The sequence below is a fragment of the Salvelinus alpinus genome, chromosome 9 (genome assembly GCF_045679555.1).
Source record: "Salvelinus alpinus chromosome 9, SLU_Salpinus.1, whole genome shotgun sequence".
NCBI classification, from domain to species: domain Eukaryota; kingdom Metazoa; phylum Chordata; class Actinopteri; order Salmoniformes; family Salmonidae; genus Salvelinus; species Salvelinus alpinus.
In genome coordinates this window covers 32,427,427-32,454,154 of record NC_092094.1, presented here as the reverse complement: position 1 = coordinate 32,454,154, position 26,728 = coordinate 32,427,427, and the positions used below count along the sequence as shown (strand labels likewise).

At 43.6% G+C, this 26,728-nt stretch overlaps 1 protein-coding gene across 3 annotated transcripts in view; it reads right to left on the bottom strand.

Moving 5' to 3' along the window:
* LOC139584658 (metabotropic glutamate receptor 3-like) overlaps positions 1-25,242 on the bottom strand; it is a 65,033-nt gene extending 39,791 nt beyond the window's left edge. For 2 of the 3 annotated variants that reach the window (XM_071416759.1, XM_071416761.1), the window contains exons 1-2: positions 25,110-25,242; positions 13,983-14,048 (exon numbers count right to left, since the gene is read on the bottom strand). The gene's annotated coding sequence lies outside the window, so the exon portion shown is untranslated. The remainder of the gene's footprint in view (positions 1-13,982; positions 14,049-25,109) is intronic. The other variant, XM_071416760.1, reaches the window with a different exon arrangement.
* Positions 25,243-26,728: the final 1,486 nt, after the last annotated feature.

Genomic DNA, 26,728 nt, shown 5'->3' with positions numbered 1-26,728 from the left:
GTCAGACCAAAGATGTTATAACAAAATGAGGTGAAGGAATGGTTCACTCGACTGACTTGGTTGTAACTGATTGACTTGATTGTAACTGTTGTTACTCAGGGTTGCCAGCTCAGACAGCTCAGACTGTAGCTGTATTGTTATTTAGCTTATAAAATTTCTGCCATCATAAAGAATGTAGCTGCTGTTAGCGTAGCTGACACGCATCTCTTCTCTTAAAAATATTACATTTCTCACTTGCGTTTACCAGAGATGTGGTACATTGTAAACAAGTCTAGCTGTTAGGTCACAAACATGTTTTTTGTCAGGGCAACCTGTTAGTTAGACTGGTTTATGGAATAGGTTTGACTGTGGATGTGTTCCATGTGATGCTTGGATGATGAAGTTCGCATTTATCTTTAACAATAAAAGGTGAAATTTAGGAATAAAGTTGTGAAGACCTTTATTTCCCATCAGTACAAAACATTGTTTAGATGCTTTTCAGACAACAATACTGTTTAGACGCGTTTGTTGCATCATGTGTTCTGTTGCTACTGTTCCAATCACATATTTGCGATGGTACACTGCAGGGACAACTCAACAATGATCACAAATATGTGATCGTATACGTCAAAGGGTTAACATCAAGGTATAGAACAGGGCTGCAACCACCAAACACTGTCTCTGTCTACCCTACCTGCTCTGTCTACCCTACCTGCTCTGTCTACCCGACCTGCTCTGTCTACCCTACCTGCTCTGTCTACCCTACCTGCTCTGTCTACCCTACCTGCTCTGTCTACCCTACCTGCTCTGTCTACCCGACCTGCTCTGTCTAACCGACCTGCTCTGTCTACCCAACCTGCTCTGTCTACCCTACCTGCTCTGTCTATCCTACCTGCTCTGTCTACCCGACCTGCTCTGTCTAACCAACCTGCTCTGTCTACCCAACCTGCTCTGTCTACACTACCTGCTCTGTCTACCCGACCTGCTCTGTCTAACCGACCTGCTCTGTCTACCCTACCTGCTCTGTCTACCCTACCTGCTCTGTCTACCCTACCTGCTCTGTCTACCCTACCTGCTCTGTCTAACCGACCTGCTCTGTCTACTCTACCTGCTCTGTCTACCCTACCTGCTCTGTCTACCCTACCTGCTCTGTCTACCCTAACTGCTCTGTCTACCCTACCTGCTCTGTCTACACTACCTCCTCTGTCTACCCTACCTGCATTCTCCTGCTCTGTCTACCCGACCTGCTCTGTCTACCCGACCTGCTCTGTCTAACCGACCTGCTCTGTCTACCCAACCTGCTCTGTCTACCCTACCTGCTCTGTCTATCCTACCTGCTCTGTCTACCCTACCTGCTCTGTCTACACTACCTGCTCTGTCTACCCGACCTGCTCTGTCTACCCGACCTGCTCTGTCTAACCGACCTGCTCTGTCTACCCAACCTGCTCTGTCTACCCTACCTGCTCTGTCTACACTACCTGCTCTGTCTACCCTATCTGCTCTGTCTACCCTACCTGCTCTGTCTACCCGACCTGCTCTGTCTAACCGACCTGCTCTGTCTACCCTACCTGCTCTGTCTACCCGACCTGCTCTGTCTACCCTACCTGCTCTGTCTACCCTACCTGCTCTGTCTACCCTACCTGCTCTGTCTACCCAACCTGCTCTGTCTAACCGACCTTCTCTGTCTACCCTACCTGCTCTGTCTACCCAACCTGCTCTGTCTACCCTACCTGCTCTGTCTACCCTATCTGCTCTGTCTACCCTACCTGCTCTGTCTAACCGACCTGCTCTGTCTACCCAACCTGCTCTGTCTACCCTACCTGCTCTGTCTACCCTACCTGCTCTGTCTACCCTACCTGCACACACCTGCTCTGTCCACCCTACCTGCTCTGTCTATCCTACCTGCTCTGTCTACCCTACCTGCTCTGTCTACACTACCTTCTCTGTCTACCCTACCTGCTCTGTCTACCCTACCTGCTCTGTCTACCCGACCTGCTCTGTCTACCCTACCTGCTCTGTCTACCCTACCTGCTCTGTCTACCCTACCTGCTCTGTCTACCCGACCTACTCTGTCTACCCTACCTGCTCTGTCTACCCTACCTGCTCTGTCTACCCTACCTGCTCTGTCTACACTACCTGCTCTGTCTACCCTACCTGCATTCTCCTGCTCTGTCTACACTACCTGCTCTGTCTAACCGACCTGCTCTGTCTACCCAACCTGCTCTGTCTACCCTACCTGCTCTGTCTACCCTACCTGCTCTGTCTACCCAACCTGCTCTGTCTACACTACCTGCTCTGTCTACCCAACCTGCTCTGTCTAACCGACCTGCTCTGTCTACCCTACCTGCTCTGTCTACCCTACCTGCTCTGTCTACCATACCTGCTCTGTCTACCCTACCTGCTCTGTCTACCCTACCTGCTCTGTCTACACTACCTGCTCTGTCTACACTACCTGCTCTGTCTACCCTACCTGCATTCTCCTGCTCTGTCAACCCTACCTGCTCTGTCTACCCTACCTGCTCTGTCTACACTACCTGCTCTGTCTACCCTACCTGCACACACCTGCTCTGTCTACCCTACCTGCTCTGTCTACCCTACCTGCTCTGTCTACACTACCTGCTCTGTCTACACTACCTGCTCTGTCTACACTACCTGCTCTGTCTACCCTACCTGCTCTGTCTACCCTACCTGCATTCTCCTGCTCTGTCTACCCTACCTGCACACACCTGCTCTGTCTACCCTACCTGCTCTGTCTACACTACCTTCTCTGTCTACCCTACCTGCTCTGTCTACCCTACCTGCTCTGTCTACCCTACCTGCATTCTCCTGCTCTGTATACCCTACCTGCATTCTCCTGCACTGTCTAGACTACCTGCATTCTCCTGCTCTGTCTACCCTACCTGCATTCTCCTGCTCTGTATACCCTACCTGCATTCTCCTGCGCTGTCTAGACTGCCTCATTAATTACTGTTGTTGTCACGTTCTCTTTCATAATTCAACAAGTGTGTCAATAGCAGGATACACTCGGATAAGAAGATCAACACACTTGGCTCTCGATTAGACCTATCTAAACATTTCAACTGTATTCAATTATTACTTTTTTCAATTCTCCAAAAAAATGAACACCAATCAAAATAGTGTCATCTTTCTTCCCATGTGAATGTCGAGATGGTGCGTTAAATCCCAGACGAAGCATTAGCATTCGTACAGATTCAATGGAAATCCAACGTATTCCATTGAGCACATTTCAGCCAGTTTGTGTTTGACAGGTCATTACAAACACGCACCGCCCACAACCGCAAGGCTCTCCAGAGGATAGTGAGGTCTGCACAACGCATCCGCGGGGGCAAACTACCTGCCCTCCAGGAGACCTATAGCACCCGTTGTCACAAGGAGGTCAAAAAGATCATCAAGGACAACAACCACACGAGCCACTGCCTGTTCAACCCGCTATCATCCAGAAAGCGAGGTCAGTACAGGTGCATCAAAGTGGAGACCGAGAGACTGAAAAACAGCTTCTATCTCAATGCCATCAGACTGTTAAATAGCCATCACTAGCACAGTGAGGCTGCTACCTATATACACATACTTGAACTCATTGGCCACTTTAATAAATGGAACAGGAGTCACTTTAATAATGCCACTTTAATAATGTTTGCATATCTTGCATTACTCATCTCATATAAATACTGTATTCTATACTATTCTACTGTATCTTAGTCTATGCCACTCTGACATTGCTCATCCATATATTCCTTACTTAGATTTGTGTGTATTGGGTATATGTTGTGAAATTGTTAGATATTACTTGTTAGATATTGCTGCACTGTCAGAACTAGAAGCACAATAATTTCGCTACACACGCAATAACATCTGCTAAACACGTGTATGTGACCAATAACATCTGCTAAACACGTGTATGTGACCAATAACATCTGCTAAACGCGTGTATGTGTCCAATAACATCTGCTAAACACGTGTATGTGACCAATAACATCTGCTAAATACGTGTATGTGACCAATAACATCTGCTAAACACGTGTATGTGACCCATAACATCTGCTAAACACGTGTATGTGACCAATAAAATGTTATTTGATTTGATTTTATTTCCACAGTCGTAACATTAAACGGGAAAAAACGACAGGCACAAGCAATAGTATGAAAGAGTCGCAGGTGTAAAATGAATCCAATAAATCCAGGGATATTTAAGTGACAAGTGGATTTTGTACCCCTCAAACACAGGAAATAGATCCACATGTGACACAATCTCAATCGCACGCCCTTTCCCACCTGGACAAAAGGAACACCTATGTCAGAATGCTGTTCATTGACTACAGCTCAGCGTTCAAAACCATAGTGCCCACAAAGCCCCTAGGTGGTAAGGGTAGGCAATAACACATATGCCACGCTGATCCTCAACACTGGGGCCCCTCAGGGGTGTGTACTTAGTCCCCTCCTGTACTCCCTGTTCCCCCATGACTGCGTGACCAAACACGACTCCCAACACCATCATTAAGTCGACACAACAGTGGTAGGCCTGATCACCAACAACGATGAGACAGTCTATAGGAAGGAGGTCAGAGACCTGTCAGTGTGGTGCCAGGACAACAATCTCGCCTCCCGGGTGGCGCAGTGGTCTAGGGCACTGCATCGCAGCGCTGGCTGTGCCACCAGAGACTCTGGGTTCGCGCCCAGGCTCTGTCGCAGCTGGCCACGACCGGGAGGTCCGTGGGGCGACGCACAATTGGCCTAGCGTCGTCCGGGTTAGGGAGGGTTTGGCCGGTAGGGATATCCTTGTCTCAAGGGCCGGGTGCAGTGCACCCGGCCGGGTGCAGTGCACGCTAACCAAGGTCGCCAGGTGCATGGTGTTTCCTCCGACACATTGGTGCGGCTGGCTTCCGGGTTGGATATGCGCTGTGTTAAGAAGCAGTGCGGCTTGGTTGGGTTGTGTTTCGGAGGACGCATGGTTTCGACCTTCGTCTCTCCCGAGCCCGTACGGGAATTGTAGCGATGAGACAAGATAGTAACTACTAACAATTGGATACCACGAAATTGGGGAGAAAAAGGGGGGTAAAATAAATAAAATAATAAAATAAAATAAAAAATAACCATCTCTCCCTCAATGTGAGCAAGACAAAGGAGCTGATTGTGGACTACAGGAAAAGGCAAGCCAAACAGGCCCCCATTAACATGGACGGGGCTGTAGTGGAGCGGGTCGAGAGTTTCAAGTTCCTTGGTGTCCACATCACCAACGAACTATCATGGTCCAAAAACACCAAGACGGTCGTAAAGAGGGCACGACAATGCCTTTTCCCCCTCAGGAGACTGAAAAGATTTGGCATGGGTCTCCAGATCCTCAAAAAATTCTACAGCTGCACCATCGAGAGCATCCCCACCTGGTATGGCAACTGCTCTGCATCTGACCGTAAGGCGCTACAGAGGGTAGTGCGTACGGCCAAGTACATCACTGGGGCCAAGCTTCCTGCCACCCAGGACCTATATAATAGGCGGTGTCAGAGGAAGGCCTCATAAATTCTCAAAGACTCCAGTCACCCAAGTCATAGACTGTTCTCTCTGTACCGGAGCGCCAAGTCTAGGTCCAAAACGCTCCTTAATACTTTCTACCCCGAAGCCATAAGACTGCTGAACAATTAATAAAATGGCCACCTGGACTATTTTGCATTGACACCCCCTTTGTTTTTACACTGCTGCTACTCGCTGTTTATTATCTATGCATAGTAATTTTACCCCTACCTACATGTACAAATTACCTCTATTTTTTAACTTTAGTTTATTTAGTAAATATCTATTTTCTTAAAATTGCATTGTTAGTTAAGTGCTTGTGAGTAAGCATTTCATGGTATTCGGCGCATGTGACAAATAACATTTGATTTGATTTGACATTCGATTTGAAAAAGACAGATCCTCAGGTGGGTGGGACATGCGCTTTGCTACTATAAGGCTAATTGAAGCTTCATAACTCTCAGTGTTCAAAAGTAACATTTGATAACAATGCAAGAGAAACAGATGAACAGGGATTAGATTTACTCTCACAGTTGACCAAAAATAAATATCTGAAAGCCCCGCCCCGCCCGTCTTCTGATCTGACCCGCTGTGTAATATCTCAATAACCCAGCACCAATAACCTAGCATTAACAACACAACTTTGCTCTTTAAAAAATGAGATTTCTGCCTAAATTATTTTTACGTAATTACGTAAAACTTAATTATTTTTAATCAGATGGCCATTAACAAGAACTGGTAATGTTGCATCATTATAGACAGGTCTGGAACTCACCTTTCTGGTCATTGTTTTAAGTAAATTGCTGACGTGTACTTACTTTTGGACAAAAGCTCAACTACATAGTACAAAATATTATGAAAATATGAAAGTATTATGAAAATACTATTCAATGAAAGTAGGGCAACAAGGCTTGAAATGACTGAAATGCTTTCTAAATATAGTAACAATCAAATGTTAATGATTTCACATTTCTTATTAATGAAAAATGTATATGATCATACTTAGTGACTATTTCATATAACTGACAACAGATAATTATCTCCTAAACTTGTTACAACTTTAACTTTAAGCACAAAGTGATTTTGTCCGTCTTTGACCAAGAGAAAGTGGCCTTGTTTCAATTCTATGAAATGATTTAGAATGGTTTCATGTTGAGAGCTCTAAATCCATCTGAGAATGTGACAGCAAGACTCGCTCGACAGCCACCGTTCATTTGCGGTTTCCCAGGCTGGGCTCACTAGCTCAGACGAAGAGAAAATCGATTCTTTGTCTGGATAGGCCAGAAAACGTGACACGTCACCCCCTATGCAAATGTGGGATATGAAACCTGACACTTCAAGTCAGCTTCGCTAAGAGAGTGGTAGGGGAGAGCAGACAGATGAGGCTTTCTGGCACTATATGGCCCGGGACCCTACAGCGTTCACAGAGCGCTTTGTACACCAACATGTCAGTCCGAACCAGTCCAGAACCGCTCAAAGTCTCCCATTTGGGGGACTTAACATCTAAGAGATGTGAAAGAAAAAAACCCAACTATGTGACCCAATGCCTCCAAACAACCCCGCAGTTGTGTCATCTAAACAACCCAGCAGTTGTGTCATCCAAACAACCCAGCAGTTGTGTCATCTAAACAACCCAGCAGTTGTGTCATCTAAACAACCCAGCAGTTGTGTCATCTAAACAACCCAGCAGTTGTGTCATCTAAACAACCCAGCAGTTGTGTCATCTAAACAACCCAACAGTTGTGTCATCTAAACAACCCAACAGTTGTGTCATCTAAACAACCCAACAGTTGTGTCATCTAAACAACCCAGCAGTTGTGTCATCTAAACAACCCAGCAGTTGTGTCATCTAAACAACCCAGCAGTTGTGTCATCTAAACAACCCAGCAGTTGTGTCATCTAAACAACCCAGCAGTTGTGTCATCTAAACAACCCAGCAGTTGTGTCATCTAAACAACCCAGCAGTTGTGTCATCCAAACAACCCAGCAGTTGTGTCATCTAAACAACCCAGCAGTTGTGTCATCTAAACAACCCAGCAGTTGTGTCATCTAAACAACCCAACAGTTGTGTCATCTAAACAACCCAGCAGTTGTGTCATCTAAACAACCCAGCAGTTGTGTCATCTAAACAACCCAGCAGTTGTGTCATCTAAACAACCCAGCAGTTGTCATCTAAACAACCCAGCAGTTGTGTCATCTAAACAACCCAACAGTTGTGTCATCTAAACAACCCAGCAGTTGTGTCATCTAAACAACCCAGCAGTTGTGTCATCTAAACAACCCAGCAGTTGTGTCATCTAAACAACCCAGCAGTTGTGTCATCTAAACAACCCAACAGTTGTGTCATCTAAACAACCCAGCAGTTGTGTCATCTAAACAACCCAGCAGTTGTGTCATCTAAACAACCCAGCAGTTGTGTCATCTAAACAACCCAGCAGTTGTGTCATCTAAACAACCCAACAGTTGTGTCATCTAAACAACCCAGCAGTTGTGTCATCTAAACAACCCAACAGTTGTGTCATCTGAACAACCCAACAGTTGTGTCATCTAAACAACCCAACAGTTGTGTCATCTAAACAACCCAACAGTTGTCATCTAAACAACCCAGCAGTTGTGTCATCTAAACAACCCAACAGTTGTGTCATCTAAACAACCCAGCAGTTGTGTCATCTAAACAACCCAACAGTTGTGTCATCTAAACAACCCAGCAGTTGTGTCATCTAAACAACCCAGCAGTTGTGTCATCTAAACAACCCAACAGTTGTGTCATCTAAACAACCCAACAGTTGTCATCTAAACAACCCAGCAGTTGTCATCTAAACAACCCAACAGTTGTGTCATCTAAACAACCCAACAGTTGTGTCATCTAAACAACCCAGCAGTTGTGTCATCTAAACAACCCAACAGTTGTCATCTAAACAACCCAGCAGTTGTGTCATCTAAACAACCCAGCAGTTGTGTCATCTAAACAACCCAACAGTTGTGTCATCTAAACAACCCAACAGTTGTCATCTAAACAACCCAACAGTTGTCATCTAAACAACCCAGCAGTTGTGTCATCTAAACAACCCAGCAGTTGTCATCTAAACAACCCAGCAGTTGTGTCATCTAAACAACCCAGCAGTTGTGTCATCTAAACAACCCAGCAGTTGTGTCATCTAAACAACCCAGCAGTTGTGTCATCTAAACAACCCAGCAGTTGTGTCATCTAAACAACCCAGCAGTTGTGTCATCTAAACAACCCAGCAGTTGTGTCATCTAAACAACCCAGCAGTTGTGTCATCTAAACAACCCAGCAGTTGTGTCATCTAAACAACCCAGCAGTTGTGTCATCTAAACAACCCAGCAGTTGTGTCATCTAAACAACCCAACAGTTGTGTCATCCAAACAACCCAACAGTTGTGTCATCTAAACAACCCAGCAGTTGTGTCATCTAAACAACCCAGCAGTTGTGTCATCTAAACAACCCAGCAGTTGTGTCATCCAAACAACCCAGCAGTTGTGTCATCTAAACAACCCAGCAGTTGTGTCATCTAAACAACCCAGCAGTTGTGTCATCCAAACAACCCAACAGTTGTGTCATCTAAACAACCCAGCAGTTGTGTCATCTAAACAACCCAGCAGTTGTGTCATCTAAACAACCCAGCAGTTGTGTCATCTAAACAACCCAGCAGTTGTCATCTGAACAACCCAACAGTTGTGTCATCTAAACAACCCAACAGTTGTGTCATCTAAACAACCCAACAGTTGTCATCTAAACAACCCAGCAGTTGTGTCATCTAAACAACCCAACAGTTGTGTCATCTAAACAACCCAGCAGTTGTGTCATCTAAACAACCCAACAGTTGTGTCATCTAAACAACCCAGCAGTTGTGTCATCTAAACAACCCAACAGTTGTGTCATCTAAACAACCCAGCAGTTGTGTCATCTAAACAACCCAACAGTTGTGTCATCTAAACAACCCAGCAGTTGTGTCATCTAAACAACCCAGCAGTTGTGTCATCTAAACAACCCAACAGTTGTGTCATCTAAACAACCCAACAGTTGTCATCTAAACAACCCAGCAGTTGTCATCTAAACAACCCAACAGTTGTGTCATCTAAACAACCCAACAGTTGTGTCATCTAAACAACCCAGCAGTTGTGTCATCTAAACAACCCAGCAGTTGTGTCATCTAAACAACCCAGCAGTTGTGTCATCTAAACAACCAAACAGTTGTGTCATCTAAACAACCCAGCAGTTGTCATCTAAACAACCCAACAGTTGTCATCTAAACAACCCAGCAGTTGTGTCATCTAAACAACCCAACAGTTGTCATCTAAACAACCCAGCAGTTGTGTCATCTAAACAACCCAGCAGTTGTGTCATCTAAACAACCCAACAGTTGTGTCATCTAAACAACCCAACAGTTGTCATCTAAACAACCCAGCAGTTGTGTCATCTAAACAACCCAGCAGTTGTGTCATCCAAACAACCCAGCAGTTGTCATCTAAACAACCCAACAGTTGTCATCTAAACAACCCAACAGTTGTGTCATCTAAACAACCCAGCAGTTGTGTAATCTAAACAACCCAACAGTTGTGTCATCTAAACAACCCAGCAGTTGTGTCATCTAAACAACCCAGCAGTTGTCATCTAAACAACCCAACAGTTGTCATCTAAACAACCCAGCAGTTGTGTCATCTAAACAACCCAGCAGTTGTCATCTAAACAACCCAGCAGTTGTGTCATCTAAACAACCCAGCAGTTGTGTCATCTAAACAACCCAGCAGTTGTGTCATCTAAACAACCCAGCAGTTGTGTCATCTAAACAACCAAACAGTTGTGTCATCTAAACAACCCAGCAGTTGTGTCATCTAAACAACCCAGCAGTTGTGTCATCTAAACAACCCAGCAGTTGTGTCATCTAAACAACCCAGCAGTTGTGTCATCTAAACAACCCAGCAGTTGTGTCATCTAAACAACCCAGCAGTTGTGTCATCTAAACAACCCAGCAGTTGTGTCATCTAAACAACCCAGCAGTTGTGTCATCTAAACAACCCAGCAGTTGTGTCATCTAAACAACCCAACAGTTGTGTCATCCAAACAACCCAACAGTTGTGTCATCTAAACAACCCAGCAGTTGTGTCATCTAAACAACCCAGCAGTTGTGTCATCTAAACAACCCAGCAGTTGTGTCATCCAAACAACCCAGCAGTTGTGTCATCTAAACAACCCAGCAGTTGTGTCATCTAAACAACCCAGCAGTTGTGTCATCCAAACAACCCAACAGTTGTGTCATCTAAACAACCCAGCAGTTGTGTCATCTAAACAACCCAGCAGTTGTGTCATCTAAACAACCCAGCAGTTGTGTCATCTAAACAACCCAGCAGTTGTGTCATCTAAACAACCCAGCAGTTGTGTCATCTAAACAACCCAGCAGTTGTGTCATCCAAACAACCCAGCAGTTGTGTCATCTAAACAACCCAGCAGTTGTGTCATCTAAACAACCCAGCAGTTGTCATCTAAACAACCCAACAGTTGTCATCTAAACAACCCAGCAGTTGTGTCATCTAAACAACCCAACAGTTGTCATCTAAACAACCCAGCAGTTGTGTCATCTAAACAACCCAGCAGTTGTGTCATCCAAACAACCCAACAGTTGTGTCATCTAAACAACCCAGCAGTTGTGTCATCTAAACAACCCAGCAGTTGTGTCATCTAAACAACCCAGCAGTTGTGTCATCTAAACAACCCAGCAGTTGTCATCTGAACAACCCAACAGTTGTGTCATCTAAACAACCCAACAGTTGTGTCATCTAAACAACCCAACAGTTGTCATCTAAACAACCCAGCAGTTGTGTCATCTAAACAACCCAACAGTTGTGTCATCTAAACAACCCAGCAGTTGTGTCATCTAAACAACCCAACAGTTGTGTCATCTAAACAACCCAGCAGTTGTGTCATCTAAACAACCCAACAGTTGTGTCATCTAAACAACCCAGCAGTTGTGTCATCTAAACAACCCAGCAGTTGTGTCATCTAAACAACCCAACAGTTGTGTCATCTAAACAACCCAGCAGTTGTGTCATCTAAACAACCCAACAGTTGTGTCATCTAAACAACCCAGCAGTTGTGTCATCTAAACAACCCAGCAGTTGTGTCATCTAAACAACCCAACAGTTGTGTCATCTAAACAACCCAGCAGTTGTGTCATCCAAACAACCCAACAGTTGTGTCATCTAAACAACCCAGCAGTTGTGTCATCTAAACAACTCAGCAGTTGTGTCATCTAAACAACCCAGCAGTTGTGTCATCTAAACAACCCAGCAGTTGTGTCATCTAAACAACCCAACAGTTGTGTCATCTAAACAACCCAGCAGTTGTGTCATCTAAACAACCCAGCAGTTGTCATCTAAACAACCCAGCAGTTGTGTCATCTAAACAACCCAGCAGTTGTCATCTAAACAACCCAGCAGTTGTCATCTAAACAACCCAGCAGTTGTGTCATCTAAACAACCCAGCAGTTGTGTCATCTAAACAACCCAGCAGTTGTGTCATCTAAACAACCCAGCAGTTGTGTCATCTAAACAACCCAACAGTTGTGTCATCTAAACAACCCAACAGTTGTGTCATCTAAACAACCCAGCAGTTGTGTCATCTAAACAACCCAACAGTTGTGTCATCTAAACAACCCAGCAGTTGTGTCATCTAAACAACCCAACAGTTGTGTCATCTAAACAACCCAACAGTTGTGTCATCTAAACAACCCAGCAGTTGTGTCATCTAAACAACCCAGCAGTTGTGTCATCTAAACAACCCAGCAGTTGTGTCATCTAAACAACCCAACAGTTGTGTCATCTAAACAACCCAGCAGTTGTGTCATCTAAACAACCCAGCAGTTGTGTCATCTAAACAACCCAACAGTTGTGTCATCTAAACAACCCAACAGTTGTGTCATCTAAACAACCCAGCAGTTGTGTCATCTAAACAACCCAGCAGTTGTGTCATCTAAACAACCCAGCAGTTGTGTCATCTAAACAACCCAGCAGTTGTGTCATCTAAACAACCCAACAGTTGTGTCATCTAAACAACCCAGCAGTTGTGTCATCTAAACAACCCAGCAGTTGTGTCATCTAAACAACCCAGCAGTTGTGTCATCTAAACAACCCAACAGTTGTGTCATCTAAACAACCCAGCAGTTGTGTCATCCAAACAACCCAGCAGTTGTGTCATCTAAACAACCCAGCAGTTGTGTCATCCAAACAACCCAGCAGTTGTGTCATCCAAACAACCCAGCATTTTCATTACTGTAGGTTGTCTCATCAGTAAGATTCTCCTGCAACTATTTCAGAAATGTATCCCCCACTAGGGTCTGTGTTTATAAATGTTTCACCCATGCTCTTTCAAGCTGACGTCACACCCCAAGGAAAGGTGTGTGTGTGTGCACCCGCGTGTGAAAAAAAAAGAGGTGCCCAGAGTCATCTTAACGATCGATCGAACACCCAAACTATAAACAATTTATTCCTAGATAAGTTCTCAATCTACAAAAGAGAAACCTCATAAAAAGAACATGAAAATACTGTCCTGAGAGTGAACTCCCCACCCCTCATCTCTCACTCTTTCCATCTCTCCCCCTCTTTCGATTCATCTCTCCCCTCCTCTCTCTCCCCCTCTCTCTCCATCTCTCTCTGCCTTTTCTCTCTGTCTCTCTGTCTCTTTTTATCTCTCTCTGTAAGTCACAGCCCTTCAGCACAACACTGTAATTAACTTGGTTGGCCTGCGTTTTGATGAGTGCCCAGCGCAATGTTGTCTGTGTGTGTGTGTGTGTGTGTGTGTGTGTGTGTGTGTGTGTGTGTGTGTGTGTGTGTGTGTGTGTGTGTGTGTGTGTGTGTGTGTGTGTGTGTGTGTGTGTGTGTGTGTGTGTGTGTGTGTGTGTGTGTGTGTGTGTGTTTTGGGTGCAGATAGCGTTTGAGACTAGCAGCAGTTCCACCCAGGGCTTTTCTTTAACAGCATGCTGTAATCTAATTGCCAACTCATAAAATCAATTTTCAACTGATGAGCCAAATAATAATATCTTCAAACATTCTTATACTACACACACGCGCGCATGCACACACACGCACAGAAACACACTGCAATCTTACGCTAGCCAGCTCTACCATTTCAGCGTCCTCAGAAAAGGAATATTCACCGCCTGGTAACCTCTTAGAGAGAATCAGCTGCATGTTAATGATAACTTAGCTCCTACATATCAGCTCTACAACTAATTAAGCCTATAGCAAACTTGGTGTAGTTATTGTGGCTATTTATGCATCACATGTAAAACACATCCATATGCACATTTTAAAAATACAGTAAGCCTCTAAAACACTTGGCTAGCTTATGATGACAGGTATTTGATTACTAATCTTGTGCTGTGCTCCATTGAGAATGTAGGTTATGGTGTTTGAATACCTCACCTTAACATTCCCTCCTAAATAGTGCAGTATCTTACCTGACAAGAAACAAACAAGCCAAAGAGCTGCTGGGTCATGATACATAGCTACATCCCCAGAGTAACCTACAGAGAGAGGGAGATAGAGGACGAGAAGAGAGTTGGGGGGGTTAGACAGAGAATTGGTTGCCAAACAATGTTTAGGGCCACGCACACACGGACACACACACGCATGCACAGGCACACACACTGATGTATTTGTATTGCCCTTCATCAAGTAAGTCTTCGTTACATGGTTCAGACATTGGGCCAGGAGAAAAAGAGTAAAGGGCAAAGATGGAGAGTAGCAGACCTCTATCCTGATAGAGAGACTAATCATTGCCTGAAGTTACAGTACACAGGTCAATCACCTTCTAGATCATATTTTGATCTCCTCCCTTCCCTCTATCTCTATGCTCTTGCTTTCCCTCCTTACTTTCCTCAAGCTGTAACTCTTTTACAAAAACAAGACAGTAGATATTCCATTCTAGTCAAATGTGTGCTCTGCTTACACCTGCTTGCAATGAGTAAAACACACTAGTACAATAACAGAATATATTTAGTTATATATTTAGTCATATGTTGTTATATTTAGTCAGCTTCATACAGCGCTTGCACAGAACCCCCAAAAATGTGAACCCAGCTTTTCTCTCCCCATCTCCCCATCCCCTTATCTCTCCCCTCCCTCTCTAACAGGCAGGGATGTTGTTGATGACACGTACCCTGCAGAGAGAGGACATGCAGGGTCGATGGACCACAGTACTCACCCCACTCTGCACTGTGTTTGGGTGTATGTGTGTGTTGTGTGTTTGTTTATCTGTACCTCTGTGTGAAAAAGCTCCACCATTGGAGCGGATCTTTCAGTGTGAGAGAGCTAACAGACCATTTCTTTGTTTCCCTTTCTTTCTGTGTGCATCCCTCTAAACTGTACTCTCTCTCTCTCTCTCTCTATGTCTCTCCATCTCTCTAGGTAGCAGCTACATAAACAGTTCACACCATGTGGTATATTTAATAGAAAACCTCAAAAATAATTTGTGCAGGTAAGTTTGTGTGTGTGTGTGTGTTAAGGTTTGGTATTCCAGACATACTCCTGCCTGTGTATTGGGTGAGATGGACAGTTCATTCATTATTTACAGAGTCTGTTTTAGGGAGGAAAGACTGTCAATCCATAAATAGGACAGAGAGGTACAGCAGAGAGGTACACACACCAGCACACTACACACACCCCTAAAATGATTCAACACCAACCCGTCCCACTTGGTCTGAAGACTCTAGGAGTAGCTCAGTAAGCACAGTAAGTCAGTTTAGACTGGCGGTTAAGAGCATTGGGCCAGTAAATGAAAAGTCGCTGGTTCAAATCCCTGAGACAACTAAATTGAAAAATCTGTCAATGTGCCCTAATTGGCACCCTAATTGCTTTGGATAAGAGTGTCTGCTAAATGACTAAAATGTAGCTATATGTCAAGACCAGCCTTGTGCTGTCCTTAACAGCCCAATTCAGAATCAAGATACACAACATGGTCAAAAGTATATGGACATCGCATTCCAATATCATGGGCAGTAATATGGAGTTGGTCCCCCTTTGCTGCTACTACAGCCTCCACTCTTCTGGGAAGACCTTCCACTAGATGTTACTGCGGGGACTTGCTTCCATTCAGCCACAAGAGTATTAGTGAGGTTGGGCACTGATGTTGGGCGATTAGGCCTGGCTCGCAGTCGCCGTTCCAATTCATCCCAAAGGTGTTCGATGGGGTTGAGGTCAGGGCTCTGTTCAGGCTAGTCAAATTCTTCCATAGCGATCTCGACAAACCATTTCTGTATGTACCTCGCTTTGTGCACAGGGGCATTGACATGCTGAAACAGAAAAGGGCCTTCCCCAAACTGTTGTCAAAAAGTTGGAAGCTCTTTACTTACTTGTTACTTTTATTTCTTATTCTTATCTGTATTTTTTTGTAACTGCATTGTTGGTAAAGTCTACACCTGTTGTATTCGGCACATGTGACTAATACAATTTGATTTGATTTGACAGAATCATATAGAATGTCATTGTATGCTATAGCATTAAGATTTCCCTTCACTGGAACTAAGGGGCCTAGCCCAAACCATTAAAAACAGCCCCAGACCATTATTCCTCTTCCACCAAACTTTACAGTTAGCACTATGCATTCAGGCAGGTAGCATTCTCCTGGCATCTGCCAAACCCAGATTCGTCCATCGGACTGCCATATGGTGAAGAGTGATTCATTACTCCAGAGAACACATTTCCATTGCTCCAGAGTCCAATGGCGGTGAGCTTTACACCACTACAGCTGATGCTTGGCATTGCGCATGGCGATCTTAGGCTTGTGTGGAGCTGTTCGGTCATGGAAACCCATTTCATGAAAATCCTGATGAACAGTTTTTGCGTTGATGTTGTTTCCAGAGGCAGTTTGGAACTTGGTAGTGAGTGTTGCAACCCGAGGACAGATGATTTTTACACTCTACAGGTGCTTCAGCGGTCCTGTTCTGTAAACATGTACGGCCTACCTAAGAAGTTGTTGCTCCAAGACGTTTCCACTTCACAATAACAGCACTTAAAGTTGATCGGGGCAGCTCTAGCAGGGCAGAAATGATGATGAACTGACTTGTTGGTGGAATCCTATGACGGTGCCACGTTGAAAGTCACTGAGCTCTTCAGTAAGGCCCATTGTACTGCCAAGGTTTTTCTATGGAGATTGCATGGCTGTGTCCTCGATTTTATACACCTGTCAGCGTACCCACATCCCCTCAACACATTGCGAGCTAAACATGTTTGCAGCCCCCCTCTTGACAGCGGGGAGAAAGTTTTAGAGTTCATTTCATGCAATTCTACACATTTTGACATGGGGCATAGAGAAAATGTTGCAGTTTTATAGTAAGTTTGCTACAATTCCACACCTTTTGCCATGAGGCAAGATAAGATTTTACAATTTGAATCGAGTTGTGATTGCAAGTGAACCAAAACACTGCAGATGTAAAGACCAAATCAACCCAAAGCTGTCTGGGGCTTCACCTACGGGTCAAACTATAGACTATAGATTTAGTGACTCGATGGTAGATACACCTCTGCCACCACTACTACTACTACTGATGCAATACCAGTGCAGTATGTCATCAGATCTGTCTAATAAGGATTCATAGTTATAATGCATATAATTTATCACTATTTACCAATCATAATCAGTAATCCATAATTTGTGCTGTGGTCCTTAATGCCCTGCTCACCCCCACACAGAGCAAGGCTTATTAGAGTAACGATCAGGCCGCACAGTCAGCTCCCTGCGGGTCACAGGTCACAGCCAGACAATTTGAAGTTAAAGAATGGAATCAGCTCTAACATCTATACCCTATCACCGTCACCCAGTAGTGCAATATAGTCCTATTTGGTTGTATGGATGTATGAGTAGTAATTATATAGTTGGGAGTGCCATCGTGTACATGGTTATCCCTTTATACTAGTGTATGAAAAAATGTCATCAGATGAATTCAAAGGCTGTAGATTTAAACCTGGGTCATCTGCAGACCACTAAGCCCTGTCTCTGTAGTAGGACTTTGCCTGATGCGTAGTCAGGACACTGACTGGGTGACGGGTTCAGTCCTGGAGTGAAAAGAAAGGGGGTTGGCGGAAGGAGAGGAGAGATGATGTTGGCTATTACTGTATGCTAATCTCCAAGACAAGTTGCCTGCTAGTGCCCCTGGCTGTGTGTGTGTATGTGTGTGTGTGTTTGCGGATGTTTGTGTGTGTGTGTGTGTGTCAGTGTTCATTTTGTCAACAAAACTAAAATATTCGTCAAACCTATTTTTCAGTGCCAATTGACGAGACTATAACTGACTAAATAGACCCAGAATTTTTTTCTTCATTTCAGTTCCCATTTCAAACGAAACGGGATGAAATTACTGTATCTCTGTGACTAAAATTTGTCATCACGACAGCTGTGATGGAACAGGAAGTTTTATAAATGCCCGACAGATAATTTGTTTGTTCGACATGGTGGGATATTTTTGAGTCTGTAAAATGAATTATGAGAGAAACATTATTGTTCAGAACATTTCTTATATTACTACCTACAGCCGAAAAAAACTTTGGGATATTGGATCGTCAGAAATTCGAGCAGAAATTCTACTTCCCAGGATCTTTTGTTTGAACTTCCCGAGGCAGCTCTATTCATCCCGGGGGTGCACCAACACCGGAAAAGAGGAAGAAGTGGGGCCCTAGTCAGACTCAGGCAGTGTGCATACCATCCACCGCTTCCGAGTATATTACTCGCTAACGTTCAGTCCCTGGACAATAAAGTAAACGAGCTCAGGGCGAGGTCCTCCTTCCAGAGAGACATTAGGGACTGTAACATACTCTGTTTTATCAAATCATGGCTCTCTCTGGATATATTGTCCTCGTCCATTCAGCCAGTGGGGTTCTCCATCCATCACGCGAACAGGAAGAAAGAACTCTCCAGGGTTTGTTTCATAATTAACAACTATTGGTGTAATTGTGGTAATGTACAGGAACTCAAGATCTTTTGTTCTCCCGATTTGGAATACTTCCCCATCAAATGCCGACTCAGAAGGCTGAAGAAATTTGGCTTGGCCCTTAAGACCCTCACAAACTTCTACAGATGCACTATTGAGAGCATGCTGTGGGGATGTAACACCGCCTGGTACCGCAATTTCACAGTTGGCAACCGCAGGGCTTTTCAGAGGGTGGTGCGGTCAGCCCAAAGCATTAGCGGGGGCACACTGCCTGCCCTCTACAGCACCCGCTGTCAGAGGAAGGCCAAGAAGATCATCAAGGACCTCAGCCGCCCGAGCCACGGCATGTTCACCCCGCTACCATCTAGAAGGCGGAGACAGTACAGGTACATCAAAGTTTGGACAGAGAGACTGATAAAACAAATATTTCTCCAGGCCATCAGACTTTTAAACAGTCACCACTAGCCGGCCTCCGTCCAGTACCCTGCCCTGAAACTTAGTCACTATTACTAGCCGGCTACCACCCACTACTCTACCGTGCACCTTAGAGACTGCTGCCCTATGTACATAGTCATTGAACACTGGTCACTTTAATAATGTTTACATACTGTTTTACCCACTTCATATGTACTGTGTATACTTTACTCTAGTCAAGGCTCATCCTATATAACTACTGCTGTACAAACATTATCTATTTGAATACGGTTCATACTGTCTATACACACCATATACCATTATATCTGACATTCTGATATTTCTTACTTTCTTTATTTAAATGTTGCCGGTTTTGTGTGTATTGTTTTGTATTGCTAGGTATGACTACACTGTTGGAGCTAGAAACACAAGCATTTCGCTGCACCTGCGGTAATATCTGCAAATCTGTATATGCGACCTATAAACTTTGATTTTATTTTATTAGTTAAACAACAGTCTATCAAAGTTTTTCTCTCCCTTGACTATAGAAAAGTAGTCTGACTTTGAATTTCTAGTCTCGCTGAACCCTCCCACTTCCCCCACTGCATTTTACATTCATAAAGCATATCGAGGGCTGTTCTAAAACTAGGCTACTTGCAGACAAGACCTTTGGCCATTTGTTAAGGCTACACCTTGTTCAGTCATGTTACCTCATTAGCTAGCTATAGCTAACAACCTGGGGCGTGTTCAGCAGGACGCAATGTTTTCCTTATTGAGGAAAAATGTACTTCCCACGACTGTGATGTGTGGTTGTCTCCTACTGTAGTCATCTGAAGAAGAATGCACTAACTGTACGTCGCTCTGGAAAAGAGCGTCTGCTAAATTACACAAATGTTATGTAAATGTTGAATAAACATTCCTCTCTGAATAAGGAATAATGTCGGCTTTATTCATGAAATTTATTGACTAAATTCCTCTTGCCACTAAACTATATCTGACTTGGTAAATAACTTTATTTTGAGCTAATGTGGATCCAGTGACTCAAACTTGAACACTTGGACCAGGACTCAAGCACTGGGACTCGGACTTCAGCCATAGGGACCATTGGTGACTCGGACTTGGACATAGGGGACTTGGGACTCGATTTGGATTCAAGTTTTAGTGACTCGACTACATCAATGTGTCTGCAGGGTCTGTGGAACGTCAATAACAATGGCAATGACACGACCGACAGACGGAGGTGCAACCCATACTACCTTGCCAATACTTTGCAGCACCATCTGGTGATTGTGCCTCTCTCTCTCTCTGCGCTTGTATATGTCTGTTTGTTTTTTATGTAATGAGCAATATCTGTGTAGGATGAGTTAGGAATTTACATGGCCAGATAGTTCTTATATATTCTTAACTATGTTTGTCACATTTCTGCTGTTGGGAAGAGAATAGGATGTTACACAGAAAATATGTTGGTAGGACAAGGCTATGCATGTTTGGTCACATGGAAGTCAGTGATTTATGTTTACTATAGGTTAATAAGGCAATACAAATGTGATGTGACTAAAATGTGACTAAAATGAAAGGGCATTTAACAGAGGTGTGGAATCGAGGCACATGACTTGGACTTGAGTCTGACTCAAGTCACAAATTTGATGACATGAGGCTCGACTAGATAGAAAATAAAATAACTTGATACACTGACTAGGACTTGGAACCTCAAGACTCAGAACTTGAATTTGACTTGAGACTGATGACATGAAATTATCTGTCCAGGTTTTGTAACGTTTGTCACTCATTTTGTGACACAGAGTTTCCGTGGATTACTATCCATGCAGCCAGAGACAGTCTAGTGAAACGCACACACGGCCCTCTGATTGGACCAGAAAACTGTCAATCAACACAGGTCTGGTAAACTAGTGCAGTGAAAACGTTTTGGGAGTGTGAAACTGAATTAATAAAAATATAGCCTTCCATTTGTATTTTCTATTTATACCTTTGCTTATTCAATAAGGTCACTAACATAGGCCTATGTCATTGCACCAAAGTATTGTTTAAAAAACATTCATCTGCGCTTCAGAGCCAAAGAGTTGTCAGTCATCAGCATTGGTGCGCAAAGGCAAGCTCACATATCCAGATTAGCGACCAGAAAGTTGTTACATTTTCTCCGGTTTTGCCTATCAAAAACAGAGTAGCCTACTTACGTTCATATTATCCATATAAAGTACAGTTTAGCAATCTGCTACGGACGCATCTTTGCCACAACAATAGGTGACATCATTGATCATTTTCATATTTCAGATAGGCCTAGTTTGGGTGGGTTATAATTATATACGTGGTACTGGCTACATGTCTAATGATATATGTAACATCGCACTACCTTCAATACTTGAAGATGTAACATATTGTAGTGAATTAATTACAATATTCGTGAGGAAGAAAAACGCTCTAGACAGATCATGCTTCCCATCTAATTCTGTAATCTCCGATGTAAACCGTATGATCCTGCTTGCGCTGGACTCCAGAGAAGTGACAATGTGATATGATATCACTAGTTGAAATGGACTGCTAACATGAATGACTTTCAGCTCAAAATGCAGGTGTAAAACACAGTTTATTTCTGTATCTTGCGTTTTGAAAATGCATCACCGTTTATGGCTGTAATGACAGGCTACATTTGCGCATCGATTGTGAACGCGTGCATGTTCAAGCTTTGAACCACTCGTTTTTGGTGTAGCAGGTAAAAAGGTTTGAAATCCACAGCTAGTGAACATATTGCTGATTTGCTGTACATCTATAGGATGGGGTGCAGCGCAAACGTCAAATTGTAGGGAGAGAGGATTGACATAAATGAATATGCATCTGTCGCTCCAAAAATGGTTTGGCGATCAAGAATATGAACCGTTTACTTTGCAAGCTCACCAGCAATGGGGCATCAAGAAGCAATTACTAGCATAGGCCTACTTGCCTTTTGGTAAGTCAAAATTGCTTGAAATGTATCATTTACTTATGAAGCTAGCATTTGGAATTTGTTGTTAAAATGAATTATTACATAATCAAAATGGGTTGTAGACAAAATAATGAAAAGGCTTGCCTGGTAGCCTCAATAAATAGACAAAGATTTGTAGTTTATCAAGTCATAGATGTTTTTTTACTTGACTTGACTTGAAAAAAACTTGTGACTCGACTGGGCTTGACTTGATCTTGGAATGCACAACTTGGAATTGATTCAAGACTCAACCCATTCTACTTGGGACTTCACTTGACACTTGGATATTGTGACTTGAGACTTGCTTGTGACTCGAATAATGGTGAGTTGGTCCCACTTCATTTAGTTGACTAAAATGGCACACTGTTTTTGGAATTTTAACAATAACTAGACTAAATCATTATTCAAATGACAAAAATGTGACTGAGACTATTTTAGTCAAAATGACTAAGACTAGACTATATATAAAAAAGAGTGCCAAAATGAACCCTGGTGTGTGTGTGTTCATTCCCCTGTTGGGTACCCTCTAGTTAGTAGACCCTGTACAGCCAGTGAGCACAGAGCATCTTTCTCACCCTCCTCTCTCTCTCTTCACTCTCTCTCTTCTTCTTTCCTTCTCTCTCTTCACTCTCTCTCTTCTTCTTTCCTTCTCTCTCTTCACTCTCTCTCTTCTTCTTTCCTTCTCTCTCTCTTCACTCTCTCTCTTCTTCTTTCCTTCTCTCTCTCTTCACTCTCTCTCTTCTTCTTTCCTTCTCTCTCTCTCTTCTCAGCCTCATAATTTATTAACCGACCTGATATCTCTCAGACTCACCAGTACAGCTGTACATCCCACTGCCCTTTCACTACCTCACACCACAGAGATAGAGTGTGTGTGTTTATGAGCTACATGCAGCAGCAGCAGTCTGTAGTCTCTCCTGTTTCTTCAACAGAGCAGAACGGTGTGAGTTGGTACAGGGACACATCAACTGTAGCAGAAATGCAGGACCCCCCCCACCACTGTCCAAATACAAACACACACATTACACTAGAGAAGCATAACTCTATACTGCACCTACAAGCTGTATCATATGAGTTATCTTCCTGTACATGAATCACTGACATCATTAGATTATGAACAGTCAGAGTTATTATTACCATGATTGTAGACCGAGCTGTGAGTCAATAAAAGCTTACTGTAAATGGCCTTCCAGACTCATTCAACAAACATAACGTCCTCATAGATCAGTTCATTGAAACACCGCTACATCTGGACTGCATATGAATGAATACATTTTCACAATCATAGAAAAAGCAACAAAAGCACCATCATCTGTGCTACAGGTGACAGACAGCAACAGTCCAGTGATTTGTTAACATGCGCATGCTGTTTATGTCAATTCCCAAATCCTCTTTCTTATCATGTTTGGCTACTGCATGAAGAGACTGACTGATGGTCTGTGAGGACTGACAGACGAACAGATGGACGCACAGACAAACGCATGCACACGCAGACACAGACAGACACAGACACGCACGCACACACGCATACACACAGAGAGAAACAGCCAGTTGAGAGGGCTTATGTCCCTGTGCTGAGTAAAGAGAGTGCTGTTGAACTGCTAATGATGTGACAGAGGCTCTGTACTGCATTCATCCCACAGAGTACAGCTCTGCATGAAAAATAGAGTCTAGAAGGCCATGCAAGAACGCACACGCATCATCTACACATATCTACATCAACACATAGCCTATACAAACCACAAGGCCATATCCATTCACACACATGCACAGCAATATTTTGTCTTTACCTGCACACACACACACAGTCATTCTCACTCACTCTCTTTCTCTAAGCAACCCACTGTGTAGTTTGTTTTCCAGATTTTAATTACTTATCACTCATTAGCTAGGCTATTGACAATAATAATTTAGGCCTATGCACCGTGAGCTGCTTGATTTATAATAGTGCTATATTTAAACTAGCCTACTACTTTTCATCGTGATAGATGTATAATAGTAACTGATTGATGGAGGCAAAGCTGTAAACAACAGACAACAAACACACATATTTAATTCTAAACAGACAGTGGGGGAATAAATGAGGTATCATCGCATACACACAGACTGTACCATACAGACGCACATATCCAAACACACACACTCTCAGACAAGCATGTATGCATGCATGTACACACACACACACACACACACACACACACACACACACACACACACACACACACACACACACAGCAAAGCACTCAGGAGAGCCAGGTAAAGCTCTGTGATGTGAAAGAGCCCTTTCAGGCTTTTAGGAGAGACACCCAGTGACACACATAGACAAGTCAGGAGAGAGAGAGAGAGAAACACACAAACACTCACTCCCTCACGCACACACGTACACGCCTAGTCTGTCAGTCAGGAGAGTCCTGAGAGACAGAAGAGACACATAGAGGCAACCGAAAACTGTCCTACCTTTAACTATAAGTACAACGTCACATACATGATTTGGGTTTATCTACGCCATGCCTAAACAACCTGCTATCAAATCCCATAGCCGCGTGGGAGAAAAGACAAGTACACGCGCTCACCTGCGGACGAGGAGGGCACAGTCGCTGAGCACACCGCGGATTGATGGGTGTGTAAATCGATGCGTTCGCGCGCAGTGTGTAGCAATACAATCTTCAACCACAAACATACCTGTATGAACTCATCAGTTACTGTATCCATATATTGTGTCACCGAGGTTAGAAAGCACTTATCACCCCCTCACACGTCGTTTGTTAGGCCACTTCGATTTCGTGGAATCCTCGGTCCATTGTGTCTGTAACGAATTATGTAACAGCCAAAATAACTTATGAACACTGCAGAAAACACTGCTACTGCGACGGATGGAAATCTGACTTTTCTTTCATTTTATCCGATATGTCCATTTTACAGAGATTATGAAACTCCAACTCAACCTTCGTTTCTCTGACAATGACTTTTCTCTAGTCTTGAAAGGAATTGAGCTGTAATTAATCAAATACTATCACTCACACATCATATCACACTATGATGAAGGATGCAGATATGATTACGTGTCTGTAAATGCAATGCAAACCGCAAGATATATTTCCATTTTACTACGTCATTAGGTCAACAGTTGACAACATAATTGAACTTGCCCTAGCGTGCGCATGTAAACTACGTGTCAAAAAAGCTCCTACCTACGTAGCCTATATATGCGTTCTTGAAAAAAGCCACATTGTGAGTACAATGTCCAGAGATAAAATATTCTAATGACTTACCTTATTTATAATGCGAAGTGCGCAAATCTTGCAGCTATTTGAGCACTTGAGACGAGTTTCTCTTACTCCTGTTCCCTCAGTGGAGTCATACTGCGAGAGAGAGAGAGGGGGAACAAATACATCTGTACCAGAGCGCGTGCAGCCCTTGCCAGAGGATGCTTCAGTCTCCTAGCAACAACAATCGATCTGGCAAGGATACATTTTTATTGGATAAAATGAAAACTTGGTCATTCAACCCTTTAACACGCTTACTAAAATAACATCTCCTGTTTATCTCCAACACAGCGAGCAAACAGAAAGAGAGAGCGAGAGAGAGAGATCATCAACCCTGTAGTAAAAACAACATGTAAGCAGATAGTGACACATTTTGGATGTATGAGTATGACTAATACGATCAGATTAAATTCATGTTTGTTGTATTAAGCATGGCCCGAGAAAAAAATATTGCTACCTAAGGTTGAGAATAAGATCCTGGGAAATGAAATGATACACATAGGGGTGTACTTTCTGAACCTCTAAATTAATAGAACCAGATAAGGTTGGAAGCCACTTCCTCTCCCAATGGGAACCAAGGAACACTGTTGGCCTGCCCTATTACCTGAGCTCCACAGCGCTAAGACCACAGCCTTACACAGGCTATAGGCTGGAGACTGTTTGGATAGTGGGCTCTCTCCCATCCCTCATACTCTCTTTCCCTCCCTCCTCCACCATTCTGTCACACCCTTCTTCTGAATACCAACATATCTATGTTTCTGTCAATGTGTGTGTGTGTGTGTGTGTGTGTGTGTGTGTGTGTGTGTGTGTGTGTGTGTGTGTGTGTGTGTGTGTGTGTGTGTGTGTGTGTGTGTGTGTGTGTGTGTGTGTGTGTGTGTGTGTGTGTGTGTGTGTGTGTGTGTGTGTGTGTGTGTGTGTGTGTAGCCAGTGCCCTCTCTCAGGCCCAGCCATGCATGGAGTGCCTTTGCGTTATGTTCAAGAGGAGCTGCACACTTTCATACTGGCATTCTAATGACTCAATGCACACACACACACACACACACACACACACACACACACACACACACACACACACACACACACACACACACACACACACACACACACACACACACACACACACACACACAGAGAGAGAGAGAGACACACACACACACAGAGAGAGAGAGAGAGAGAGAGAGAGAGAGAGACACACACACACACAACAGACACCAGCGTCGGTGTCGTTTAAGATGAGGGAGGATGATAATAGTTTTTACGAACATGGCCTTATTTCTGTTACAGCATATTGGATGACTGTCATTCATATTATATTCACCCAGTTCAATGTGACATTGATAAGTTTATGCTACTACATGATACTCTAGTTTTCCCTGTACCAATCACGAGGTTGCTACAACCTAGCCTATGAATGAAAGTTTACAACGTAGCTGTACAAACGAGAACCTCAAGATCATTTGAACCAGAGCTTTCAGTAAACAGATCTGTGTCTGTGTATTGGGAAGTTAGCCAAGCGTATAGAGGCATTTAAGACAAAATCATTTTTGATTGGGAATGTAATCCCAGCTTTATTGTATACTGTGCAGCCTGTCTGTTTTGTATGCATGACGAGATGACTGGGAGGT